The sequence below is a fragment of the Dendrobates tinctorius genome, unplaced genomic scaffold (genome assembly GCF_039654945.1).
Source record: "Dendrobates tinctorius isolate UK_male_01 unplaced genomic scaffold, ASM3965494v1 ptg000196l, whole genome shotgun sequence".
Taxonomy (NCBI): Eukaryota; Metazoa; Chordata; class Amphibia; order Anura; family Dendrobatidae; genus Dendrobates; species Dendrobates tinctorius.
Genome location: NW_027361863.1, coordinates 19,478,392 through 19,492,437, shown reverse-complemented (window position 1 = coordinate 19,492,437; position 14,046 = coordinate 19,478,392).

The window sequence follows — 14,046 nt, the reverse complement described above, 5'->3', positions numbered from 1 at the left end:
GCTGTAGGCTGCCCCCTGACATCCTCGTCGACACTTTCATAACGAGAGGAGTCGTCTGAGTCAGCCGCTTTCTCCTCTCTCTCCATCCTCCTGATCTCCTCACTCACCGCACTCTCCCCCAGGGCCTCAGAGGCTTTTGCCACGGGCCTAGAGGGAGGGGCAGGCATCACCCCAGTTTCCCGAGGATCCACCTGCCCCTTGCCTCCATGGCGTTTTTCTTGCCTCCGCTCATACGCGGGGCCCCTTGCCTTAGCATTGCCCTTCCTCACCGGCCCCTCAGCCCTTCCCCCTCCGCCACCACCTGCCACGGCAGAAGCACCGCCAGAGGTTGCCCCCTCACGGTCTCCCCCCACCGGGCCTGCAGCGGTATTGGAGAAAGAGCGAGGGCAGCGGCTGAGCGGGTGACCTAGGTCACCACACAGGTGGCACCGAATGTCCTTGCACAAGGCGGCCAGGTGGCCTACCCCACCACACAACGCACACTTCTGCACCTTGCAGCTGGCGCTGAAGTGGGTGGGGTCGCCGCACTTGTGGCAGACCTTCGGTTGCCCCTGGTAGAAGACCAGGATCCTGTCCCTCCCCAAGAACGCCGAGGAAGGGATGTGGGTGACCGTGCCGCCGGAAACCTTCAGCTTTACCATGAAGGTCCAGCCCCCCGACCAGATGCCAAATTCGTCCCTGTTCTTTTTTGGGACCTTGGTGACTTCCCCGTAACGAGAAAGCCATGTCATTATGTCCACGCCTGCGAGCGACTCGTTACAAGTCACCACGGTCACTCGCTTGACGGCATTTTGGCGAGACACCGCTTGCGCAACGAAGTCTCGCCATCCGGGCTCTTCTTGCACCAGCTCGTAGTTCGACCAGAAGAGCTCAAGCCCCTCTGGCCGCACGAAACTGACATCAAAGAAGCGGGACGCCGAAGGATGTATCAGGGCAAAGATGTCATTCGCCCCGAAGCCCATCTTAAGGAGGAGCTCCACCACCTTGCTCCTGGGTGGAAAAGCTTCATTGCCCCCCCCACCTAAGACGGACCACATTCCTTCTTGGCGGCCCCTGCCCGGCTGTGGGGAGAGACCAAACAGTCCCTCCCTCCCTTTGATTTTGGAAGGCAGCAAGGCCATGTCTCTCTATCCAGAAAGACAGGTCCACTGTCCTCCCCTCTACTGTTACCGACCTTTCTCCCCTTTTAAGGGCCTCCAGGAAACGGTGGTGCAAAGCGCCATCCCTGGAGCCCGGAGGCGAGGAGACCCCCCCAGGACCACCCTGACCCCCAGCCGCGGCCCCCGCATAGTTACGTTGGGGTCTCGCGGCCGGGGGGGCAGATGGGCCAGCCCTCCCACCACCACTTGTGCCTGCACCCTCATTCGTCCTCCCACTCACTCTCCCATTCACTCTATTATTCCCAGCATTCACTCCAGCACTTTCAGCCACATTCAGTCCCTCATCCATGTCACTCACATCCCCATTCACTTCCACAAACAACTCCTCAAAAATATCAGTCACCCCGCTCTCACATTCACTCACGCACTCCTCATACTCCTCAGCACCAATTTTATTTATATTTACGTTTTTATTTACATCAGCATTAACAGTTCCTTTGCCGCAATTTTCCCTCCCACCTGCTGGGGGCCCTAGCTGGCCAGGTGCTCCATGATTGCCCTTACTGGCTAAGAGTGCTGCTGCCCCTTTAAGTGCCTCAGTGCTGATGACATACTGCACATTTCCCTGGCTGTGCCTGGGAGTAGCAGCAGCTCTTGGTTTCTCCAGCACCATTTTTTTTCCTTTTTCAGAGTTTGTTTTGATTTCCTTGCTCTGGGCAGGGACGGCCTCTGGCACAGCTCCCTGCCCTGCATCCTTCTTCACTCCCTCTGCCAGCTTGCCAGGGGGCGCCAGAGTCCCCGCACCCTCAGATGAAGGTAGGTGGGCTGGGGACCCCGACAACCCCCCGCCAGCTTTTGGGGGCAGCGGGCAGCAGGCCTGCCGTGGCCCCGCCCCCCCACCAGTCACGGCCACCACGGGCAGAGCAGTGACCCCATGCGAGGCCACGCCCCCCCAGGTGACGCGGACGTAGCGAGCGGGACAGCAGCCGAGGAGGACACGCCCCCCCGCATGCCACAGCCTTTGCAGGCCGGGCAACACTCGGGGAGGCCCCGCCCCCCTCGCAGACCACCGCTGCCACTCTGTGCCCACCACTTGCCACGGGCAGGGCCGGCCACTCCCCCTCGTCGCCCAGTGGCGGCGGAGCCCCCCGCACGGACCCCCTTTTGGGTCGACGTGCCGGGGACCCCGCTCTTACCACGGGCGCCGCCATGGGAGCGACTAGCTCCCTGCACCGCTTCAGTTGTTGTTTGATTTTTTGCTCTCCCTTCCTAGACTTCTGGACCCCCACTAGCGATCCAGACTTAGCGGATCCGTACGTGGGGGGCCCAGAAGCCCCAGCACTCGCCGCCGGAGGTGCGGCCCTGGCTGTACCAACTTTACCTGTTGCCAGGCCAGCCCACCCTGCCACCGAGGGCTGAGCCTGGACACCACCACCACAACCAGCACCGACCTCCATGTCGCTGCCCTGGTCTGAACTGTCACCAGATGCGACAGTCAGGTCACAACAGTCATCTCTCTCCCCGCTCCCTCGCTGCGGACCCACCACAGGGCCCGAGCCGGGGTGGGTAGCGGGTTCCACACAGCGGGACAGAGGGGCCCCGGGAAGAGGAGCAAAAACCAGTTGTTCCTCCACGCCTTCAGAGGCCTTACGCCTGCGCCTCCTGTTTCTCCTCTTCCCGGTTGCCTCATCCTCCGGGCAGACTTCATCCCCAAACAACAGCGTGCCAAACCGTGCTGGGGATTCCATCTGCCGCACTTGCCTGAGGATGAGGCAGCCCCCCTCGGTATTACTCCCGCTCCCTCCATCCTCCCCCTCGCTCCCGCTTTGCTCGGCGTTACTGGAATCCAGCAGGAGGGCCAATTGCTCAGGGGCTATCCCGTTGCATGTTACCTGACTCCTGCTGGTGTCCGTCAGGTCTTCAGGTGGAGGCGGCCCGGGAGTAGCGTGGGCGCCATCTTGCTCTTCCTTCTCCTCACTTTCCTCCACCTGGGTGGAGCCTCCTGACCCCCCCCAGGAGACCCACCGGCCATGGCCCTGAACCGGTCCTCATTCTGCAGCTTCTCCTGGAAGGGGCCGCTGCCAGCCATGATGACACTTCGCCGGCCCTCCAGGGCCCGAATCTCCTCTTCCAGCCGCTGGACTGTGGCGGCGACCTCCGCTTTCTTTGAGGTACGGAGCCTGTTTTTAGATATTATCCTGGCTCCCTCCAGCTCCCCCCGAAGTCTCCTCAGCTGCTTCCCGGCCTCCTCATATTCGGAGAGGTGGGCATGGATGCGGGAGGCGTAGGTGGTAGCCAGCTCTCCCGCAGCCTTTGAGCCCCAGATGTTAAGGGGGGGCCCCGCCTCACCTCTGCCGGCTGCTGCAACTCCGGGGGAAGGGCCCGCCACAGCCTTCACTTCAGGGGTCCCGGACCCTGGAGCCTTGCGGCCCCCTGGGGTCCGCTTTTTCCCCATCCCTGGGACTGGCTGGATATGCCTTGGGCCTCCTGGTGGTGGATGAGGCCCCCCACCCCCAGCTGGCTTGCCGGGGGGTGGGAGGCAGGGGCACAGCCCCGGCGCTCAGTCCCAGGGAGAGTCCTCTTTCCTGGGAAGGGGGCAGATGGAAAGTCCTTGCAGAAAAAAAAACCTCCCTTCCCAGGAGCTTAGCAAAATCCCAGCCTGCAGACGCTCAGCTGCGACGCTCCTCCTCTTCCTGGGCGTGTCCAGAGCTGCACTCACTATTCTGCTGGTGCAGTCACTGTGTACATACATTACATTACTGATCCTGAGCTACATCCTGTATTATACCCCAGAGCTGTACTCACTATTCTGCTGGTGCAGACACTGTGTACATACATTACATTACTGATCCTGAGCTACATCCTGTAGCTCTTTTTTATTATAAAAGTATCAAAACACAATACATAACAGACTACATAATACAAAACACAATACATAGCAGACAAACAATGCTCCCGACATAAATATTTGTGCAAACCTCGCAATTTTACCTGATCCCCCAGGCTTTCCAGCCTAGAGGGCCCCAGCAGGATCCCTCCACCCCTATACAACTTGAAATAAAGAAACCCCTATGTAACACATTCATCCCCTACGCACACCCTTTCACACTCCATTCGCGCTTTGCACCCATACCTATATACAAGTAATAAAGAAAAAAAACCATATTCCGGCCCTTCTGCCTTAAAAAAAAAACCATAGCCACTTATACTGGCAAAACCCCAGCACCAGCCTAACACCTCTACGAAAATTTTTTTTTTTTTTTTTTTATTTTAAATTTTAATAATTTTTTTTCCCTTTTTTTTTTTTTTTTCCTTTTTTTTTATTTATCATCCCCCCACCACACCCAAGGTCCAAAAGTCCATGGCCCATTACACGAAACACACAAGGTCCATCAATGTTCATGGCCTATCACATCTATCTCTTGGCAAAAACAGTTTATTCTCCAAGAGGAAAACCCTCACCCGGCTCCACCCAAAACCTATGCTATTTACCACGTGGTCCATTCTTCTTTTCCTTTCCACGATTTGTCCATCCACTTTCCCTTCAGATAAAGGTCCTCTTTTCCCATTCTCACCCCCCATTCACCCCCCTCCCAACCTCACTACACCCTCCCATGCACTCCTAACTAAAACAAAAGAAAGTATGTATAATACACAAAAATACAAATATACAATATATATCTACATATACACCACATAACATTATTACCATATTTGTTTTGGCTTGCCACCACACACTTTCCTTTGCAGACCCAAGATCAGTGCCTGCAAGCCCAATATCCATTAATGCTCTATGTTTCCAAAACAAAAGTCTAGAGTGGCATGCTTTAGCCCACCACCAGGAAAAGGAGTTCTCGAGGCCCCGTCCCTCACTAACTCATTCACCCTGTCCCTCAACAACTAAGACTGTCCCTGCTTCTGTCCCTAAAGAAACTGTCCCTATCTGTCCCTTCCTGTCCCTACTCCACCTAACTTAATATAACTAACTTTCTATCTGTCCCTCAGTGCCTGTCCCTTCCTGTCCCTATCTGCCCCTACTTCTGTCCCTAGCACACCCAGTGAAACTTATGCTATCCCTACCCTCATTCACACGGAGCTAGCTCTCCCTTGAGTGCGTTTTTAAAAGGAGAGGCCTCTCCAAAGCCAAGAGGCCTTCCTCACACCCAACCTTTCGAACTCCAAAGAACGGACCTTCACCAGGTCACCCAAGATGTTTCCTACCACCTCATCCCTTGGGAGGGTTTTTTCCGCGTCGAAACTAGGCACCGTGCATTCCAAGTGTAGAACCTAACCACTACACTGACTAGAAATAAAGTGCACGGGTCCCGGCCACCCAGGGATCTGAACGCTCCATAAACCCACTCAGCGTAGGAGAGGGACGCCAGCCGCGGCCAACGTATGGAAGCACCCACCCTGTTGTACACCTCTGCATTAAAGGGACACTGAAGCAGGAAGTGCTCCATGCTTTCCAGCACGTCGCCACACTCCTCACGGGGACAACCCCGATCATCGGATTTCCTGCACTTCAGGTTATCCTTTACATACAGCCTCCCGTGGAAGCAACGCCAGGTCAAGTCCCAAAACTTCATGGGGATCCGCTTAGAATTTAAAAGCCCCAGCCCGACCTCCAGATCCCGGCCTGGGCAATCCTTAAGGGCCAGGGGCTTCTGGAAATGGGTCAACAGAACCCTCCTGTCAAGGCATTGCCTCGACATGGTCCTGATTTCCCACATTCCCAGACCCCACCGGCGGATCACCTTCAGAACCGGGGTAGCGTAAGCCGGGAGATGCCCATGAGGTGTGCGTAGGTCCTTCACCTGCCCTCCTGTCTCCCATTCCTGGAAGAAAGGCCAAAGCCAACCCTTGCAGGAGACTACCCACGGAGGAGCCCTCTCTAGCCAGAGGTTGGAGATGTTAGTCTTAAGAAAGGTGTTTACTAGAAACACCACCGGGTTTACCATACCCAACCCGCCTAGTCTCCTCGTACGGTATGTAACCTCCCTCTTGATTAGGTTAAGCCTATTCCCCCATAACAATTGGAAGAACAGGCTATAGACCCGTGTCCAGAGAGGCTCCGGCAAGAGGCACACACTGCCCAGGTATCTAGCAGAAAGCCTTTAGCCAGGGCAACCCTTTCCCTCAGGGTTAAAGACCAACCCTTCCATTGGTCCACCTTTTGGGCGGCGATCTTAAGTCTGCCCTCCCAATTTTGCTGGGGGTAATCCCCGGGGCCAAATTCGATGCCTAGAATTTTGGCGGTGGCCTGGGGCCCTGGAAGGGTGTCCGGGAGATCAAACCTGGGATCTCCCCCTCCCAGCCAGAGACTTTCACACTTATCCCGGTTGATCATGGACCCGGATGCCTCCGAGTAGCGCACTACCTCCGACATGACCCAATCCGCCTCCCTTCTCGAGGACACGAAAAGGGAAACATCATCGGCATACGCCACCACCCTCAGAGAGGACCCAGAGCCCGCCTGGTCCATCCCGACTCCCGCCAACGGTCCACGATCTACCCTCCTTAGGAAGGGATCGATCGCGAACACGTATAAAAGCGGGCTCAGCGGACAGCCCTGACGGACCCCAGAACCCACCTCAAAAGGGCGACCTGACCAACCGTTCACCAGCGGAAAAGTCTCAGCCCCTTGGTACAAGATCTCTAACCATTTTACAAACCTCCCAGGCAGACCATACCTCAAAAGGACGGACCAGAGGTACTCGTGGTTGACCCGGTCAAAGGCTTTCGCTTGATCTAATGACAGCAAGTACCCCTTCCAGTGACCTGCCCTACCCTGCTCCACTGCCTCTCGGACACCGAGCACAGCACTAAAAGTACTGCGGCCCGGAACAGAGCAATGCTGGGCCCCTGAAAGGAGCCGGGGTGCAAACTTCACCAGCCGATTAAACAGCACCTTGGCCAGAACCTTCCGGTCCGTATCGAGAAGCGCTATGGGACGCCAATTCTCGATACGGGACGGATCCTTACCCTTTGACAGAATAATGAGGGCTGACTTCCTCATTGAGTCGGGAAGAGTGCCCGAGGAGAGACACTCATTAAATACCCCTGTCAAGAGGGGGACCAAGGAGTCCCTAAAAGTCTTATAGAACTCGGATGTTAAGCCATCCGGACCTGGCGATTTCTTGGGCCGAAGCCCATCAATGGCCAGTCTCACTTCCTCTTCCCTGATTTCCTCTGCCAAAACACCAAGAGAGGGATCACCCCCTGGCTCAGGGACGGTTTCAGCCAGGAAAGCCGACATCCTGTCCCGATCCAGATCCTTCTTTTCCAAGAGGTGTGAGTAGAAGGATCTGACCACCTCCAGGATCCCTGATTTGGATCTGTTCAGGGACCCCGTACTGTCGATCAGTCCTGTCACCATCTTACAATTCACTGACATCTTACAGTTTCTGTAAGGGTCGGGTGAGCGGTACTTCCCGAAGTCCCTCTCAAAAACTAAAGATGTGTGTCTATCATACTGACACCTCTTGAGCAAAGATTTCACTCTGGAGATTTCCTCACGGTCACCTCCAGTCGAGACAAGCTGCTCGAGTTTCCTCCCCAGGGCCTGGTACAAGCGGTGCCTGTTCAGACTCCTGAGGCTCGAGAGCTGACGGAAGAACCCCGCCACCCGCTTCTTGAAGATCTCCCACCACTCTGACTTACTACTACAGAGATCCAACAGCGGTACCTGGCTCTGAAGAAAGTCCTCGAAGGATTGTCTCACCTCCGCTTCTTCCAGCAGGGACGAATTGAGCTTCCACAGCCCTCTTCCCATCCGATGAGTCTCTGCAACATTCAGAGAAAAGAAAATTAGACAGTGATCGGAGAACTCCACCTCAACGGCGGACACAGCAGAAAAGATGGCGTCCTCCTTCAAAAAAAACCTGTCTATTCTAGACCTACAGCTACCCCTATGGTAGGTGAAACCTCCGTGACCTGGGGTGTGCCGGATGTGGACATCCACCAGGCGAGCTTCGCTGGCTATGCTATTCAACGCGACGCTATCATAAGTCAGGCGATCTCCGGGACCCCCCCGGTCACGGGACCTCGTAATGGTGTTGAAGTCCCCACCGAAGACCACCTGCCGGCTCGTAAAAAGAAAGGGCTTGATCCTCAGGAAGAGACATTTGCGGTCCCACTTGGACTGCAGGCCGTAGATGTTGATGAGCCGGAGCTCTTGTCCCCTCATGAAGACATCTAGGATCAGGCACCTCCCCATTTCCAACTCAGTAACCCGTCGGCATTCAACAGCTGCAGTCTTAAAAAGGACTGCCACCCCGCTATACGGCTCGGCCGCAAGAGACCAGTATGAGGGCCCGCACCTCCACTCCCTCCGTGCTTTATAGATGGCCCCCATGTCTGTTAGTCTGGTCTCTTGCAAGAATAAAATTTCTGCCTCAATCCGGGAGAAAAAATCAAAGGCCGTGAAACGAGCCGCATCTGACTTTATGCTGGCAACATTAATAGATGCCAGCGTCAACGGGGCGAGTTCCGCCATCATGGGTGATCAAGTTGGATGGCCAACTTCTTACCACTGCTATCACCTCCACCTGGGGAGGGGTCGGACACCTTCCTTTTCAGGGAAGCTCCCGTTGTGTCCATCCCACCCCCCCCGGTGTCCTCGCCCCCGGGTTCCAGGTCTGTCCCCCCCCCAGGAGGAACACTGCCCCCTGAGGGACGGACCCCACCATCCCCCGAAGGACCCTCCGGTGGTACCCCCGGCCCAGCATCCTCGTCTTGCGGCCCATCATCCGAGCCTCCGAGGACGCTGAACCGGTTGGAGAGATCAATCAGAGGGGGGTCAGCGGGCCCTTCCGTGCGCACCCTGGTGGTCGGGGGCGGGGGAGATTTTGAAGGCTTGCCAGCCTTCTTCCCCCCCGATTTGTTACGATTGGCACGTTTACTTTTGCCACCCGCTGCTGTAGGCTGCTCCTGGACCTCCTCATCAACACTTTCATACTGTGAGGACCCGTCCGAGTCAGCCGCTTTATCCTCCCTCTCCATCCTCCTGATCTCCTCTCTCACCACACTCTCCCTCAGGACCTCAGAGGCTTTTGCCACGGGCCTGGAGGGAGGAGCAGGCATCGACCCGGTTGCCCGAGACTTCACCTGCCCCCCACCCCCATGGCGTTTTTCTTGCCTCCGCACATACGCGGGGCCCCTCACCTTGGCATTGCCCTTCCTCACCGGTCCCTCAGCCCCTTCCCCTCCGCCACCACCTGCCACAGCTGCAGGAGCGCCGCCAGAGGTTTCTCCCTCACGGACTCCTCCCGCCGGGCCTGCAGCGGCATTAGAAAAGGAGCGAGGGCAGCGGCTGAGAGGGTGACCTAGGTCACCACACAAGTGACACCGAATGTCTTTACACGAGGCGGCCAGATGACCTACCCCACCACACAAGGCACATTTCTGTACCTTGCAGCTAGCGCTGAAGTGAGTGGGGTCGCCGCACTTGTGGCAGACCTTCGGTTGCCCCTGGTAGAAGACCAGGATCCTGTCCCTTCCCAGGAACGCCGAGGAAGGGATGTGGGTGACCGTGCCGCCGGAAACCTTCAGTTTAACCATGAAGGTCCAGCCCCCCGACCAGATGCCGAATTCATCCCTGTTCTTTTTGGGGACCTCGGTGACGTCCCCGTAACGGGAAAGCCACGTCATAATGTCCACGCCGGCAAGTGACTCGTTACAAGTGACCACGGTCACTCACTTGACGGAATTTTGGCGAGACACCGCTTGCGCAACGAAGTCTCGCCATCCGGGCTCTTCCCGCACCAGCTCATAGTTAGACCAGAAGAGCTCAAGCCCCTCTGGCCGCACAAAGCTGACGTCGAAGAAGCGGGACGCCGAAGGATGTATCAGGGCAAAGATGTCATTCGCCCCGAAGCCCATCTTAAGGAGGAGCTCCACCACCTTGCTCCTAGGTGGACAAGCTTCACTGCCCCCCCACCTAAGACGGACCACATTCCTCCTTTGCGGCCCCTGCCCGGCTGTGGGGAGAGACCAAACAGTCCCTCCCTCCCTTTGGTTTTGGAAGGCAGCAAGGCCGTGTCTCTCTATCCAGAAAGACAAGTCCACTGTCCTCCCCTCTACCACTATCGACCCTTCTCCTTTTTTGAGGGCCTCCAGGAAACGGTGGTGCAAAGCGCCGTCCCTGGAGCCCGGAGGCGAGGAGACCCCCCAGGACCACCCCGAGGACCACCCCGACCCCCAGCCGCGGCCCCCGCATAACTATGTTGGGGTCTTGCGGCCAGGGGGGCAGACGGGCCAGCCCTCCCACCACTACCACCACTTGTGCCAGCACCCTCATTCGTCCTCCCACTCACTCTCCCATTCACTCTTTTATTATTTGCATTCACCCCAGCATTCACTCCAGCACACTCACCCACATTCACAGTAGCACTCACTCCTTCATCCATGTCACTCATATCACCATTCACTTCAGCAAACATCTCCTCAAATATGTCCACTCCACTTTCGTACTCACTCTCACTTGCACAATTGGTGAACATAGCAACATTATTTACATTATTTACATTTCCCGAACCAGTGCAGTTCCTCTCTTTGCCTGCTGGGGGCCCTGAGCTCTCTTGCTGGGAGCTACTCCAGCTCCTGTCCAGGAGCGCTGCTGCCCCTTTAAATGCCTCAGTGCAGATGACATCATGCACCCTGCCCTGGCTGGGCCTAGGAGCAACAGCAGCTCCTGGTTTCAGCTCCATTTTTTTTCCTTTTTCTAAGGTTTCCTTGCTCTGGGCAGGGACGGCCACTGGCACCGCTCCCTGCCCTGCACTTTTCTTCACCCCCGCCGCCGGCTTGCCAGGGAGCGCCAGAGTCCCCGCACCCCCAGATGAAGGTAGGTGGGCCGGGGACCCCGACAACTCTCCGCCAGCTTTTGGGGGCAGCACAGCATTACTTAGAAGGGTGGGTGGGACAGAGGGCAGCGGGCCCGCAGCGGCCACGCCCCCCGCCGGTCGCAGCCACCCCAGGCAGAGCCGCGGCCCCCTGCGAGGCCACGTCCCCCCCGGGTGACGCGAGCACAGCGGGCGGAGCCGCGACCGCTGAGGTCACGCCCCCCCGCCAGTCACAGCCACCACGGGCAGAGCAGCGACCCCTTGCGAGGCCACGCCCCCCGGGCGACGCAGACGCAGCGGGTGGGACGACGGCCGAGGAGGACATGCCCCCCCGCACGCCGCAGCCTTTGCAGGCCGGGCAACACTCGGGGAGGCCACGCCCCCCTCACGGACCACCGCCGCCACCCTATGCCCACCACTTGAGACGGGCAAGGCCGGCCACTCCCCCTCGTCGCCCAGCGGCGGCGGAGCCCCCTGCCCGGACCCCTTTTTGGGTCGACGTGCCGGAGACCCCGCTCTCACCACAGGCGCCGACATGGGAGCGACCAGCACTTTGCACCGCCTCAGCTGCTGCTTAATGTTCTGTTCGCCCTTCCTAGGCTTCTGGACCCCCACTAGCGATCCAGACTTAGCGGATCCGTACGTGGGGGGTCCAGAATCCCCAGCACTCGCCGCCGGAGGTGCGGCCCTGGCTTTACCAACTTTGCCTGGTGCCAGGCCAGCCCCCCCTGCCCCCGAGGGCTGAGCCTGGACACCACCACCAACACCACAACCAGCACCGACCTCCATGTCGCTGCCCTGGTCTGAACTGTCACCAGATGCGACAGTCAGGTCACAACAGTCATCTCTCTCCCCGCTCCCTTGCTGCGGACCCACCACAGGGCCCGAGCCGGGGTGGGTAGCGGGTTCCACACAGCGGGACAGAGGGGCCCCGGGAAGAGGAGCAAAAACCAGTTGTTCCTCCACGCCTTCAGAGGCCTTACGCCTGCGCCTCCTGTTTCTCCTCTTCCCGGTTGCCCCATCCTCCGGGCAGACCTCATACCCAAACAACAGCGTGCCAAACCGTGCTGGGGATTCAGTCTGCCGTACTTGTTTAAGGATGAGGCAGCCCCCCTCAGAACTACTCCCGCTCCCTCCATCCTCCCCCTCGCTCCCGCTTTCCTCCGCGTTACTGGAGTCCAGCGGGAGGGCCACCTGCTTGGGGGCTATCTCACTGCATGTTACCTGGCTCTCGCTGGTGTCTGCCAGGTCTTCAGGTGGAGGCGGCCCGGGTGTGGTGTGGGCGCCATCTTGCTCTTCCTCCTCCTCGCTTTCCTCCACCTGGATGGGGACTCCTGACCCCCCAGGAAACCCACCGGCCATGGCCCTGAACCGGTCCTCGTTCTGCAGCTTTTCCTGGAAGGGGCCGCTGCCGGCCATGATGGAACTTCGCCTGTCCTCCAGGGCCCGAATCTCCCCTTTCAGCCGCTTGACCGTGGCGGTGACCTCCGCTCTCTTTGAGGCAGGGAGCCTGTTTTTACTGATGACCCGGGCTCCCTCCAACTCCCCCCGGAGTCTCCTGAGCTGCTTGCCGGCCTCCTCGTACTCGGAGAGGTGGGCATGAATGCGGGAGGCGTAGGTGGTAGCTGGCTCTCCCGCAACCTTGGAGCCCCAGATGTTAAGGGGGGGCCCCGCCTCACCTCTGCCGGCTGCTGCACCTCCGGGGGAAGGGCCCGCCACAGCCTTCACTTCGGGGGTCCTGGACCCTGGAGCCTTGCGGCCCCCTGGGGTCCGCTTTTTCCCCATCCCTGGGACTAGCTGGCTGTGCCTTGGGCCAACTGGTGGTGGATGAGGCCCCCCACCCCCAGCTGGCTTGCCGGAGGGTGGGAGCCAGGGGCACAGCCCCGGCGCTCAGTCCCAGGGAGAGTCCTCTTTCCTGGGAAGGGGGCAGATGGAAAGTCCTTGCAGGAAAAAAAAACCTCCCTTCCCAGGAGCTTAGCAAAAGCCTAGCCTGCAGAGCTCAGCCCAGACGCTCCTCCTCTTCCTGGGCGTGCCCAGAGCTGCACTCACTATTCTGCTGGTGCGGTCACTGTGTACATACATTACATTACTGATCCTGAGCTCCATCCTGTATTATACCCCAGAGCTGCACTCACTATTCTGCTGGTGCAGTCACTGTGTACATACATTACATTACTGATCCTGAGCTACATCCTGTATCTCTTTTATTATAAAAATATCAAAAACACAATACATAAGACAGACAAAAACAACATTCCAGAAATCAAAAACCACGATACATGAACTAAAATAAACCACACCGACATACAAAAAAAAAACTTGTGCAAATATGCTAGTTTACGACAGTCCATCTCTGAAGAACATAGTGCAGTGTCTCCAGGCTTTGCAGCCTGAGGGACCCCCAGCAGGAACCTCCAAAAAAAAAAAACAAAGAAAACAAACAAAAATCCATTCCTTCACATTCAACCCCATTCACACCTTCACTCATGCTCCCATTCATTCCTATATACTGGATTTAAAACAGGAAAGTAAACACTTTCCGGCCCACTGCCTTAAACAGAAAAAACAGCCATCTTGGCAGACCCTCAACTACTTCCCCTCAACACAGCAAGAAACCACCCCCCTTTTTCCCTTTTTTTTTTTTTTTTTTTAATTATTTTTTTTTTTTTTTTTCCCACCACCCACACCACAGGTCCACAAGTTCGTAGCCTTTTCCACACCTAGGTCCATGAAAGTTTATGGCCTCAGAAAAAAAAACAGCACCTCAGGGTCCAGGAAAGTTTATGGCCCGTATCTACATTTCCTTATATATTTCCCATGGTCCTTGGTGTAGTTCCCAGGCCATCTCCTTCTGATCTTCGGCCCTTGATTTCTCAGGGTCCATTCCAGGGTCCAAACTTCCCCCCTCCCTCCCGCAAGAAACCCCCACCCAACCTGACTGTACCCCTTCCCCCTTTCCTAACTATAATATATACATTTTTTTTTTTAAAAGCACCATCCTAGCGACATACATACAATACTGCATACATGTACAGATACACAAAAAGCACATACTACACTTGTTATACACCTAAGATACGACCTGCTATAACCATTGATAATAT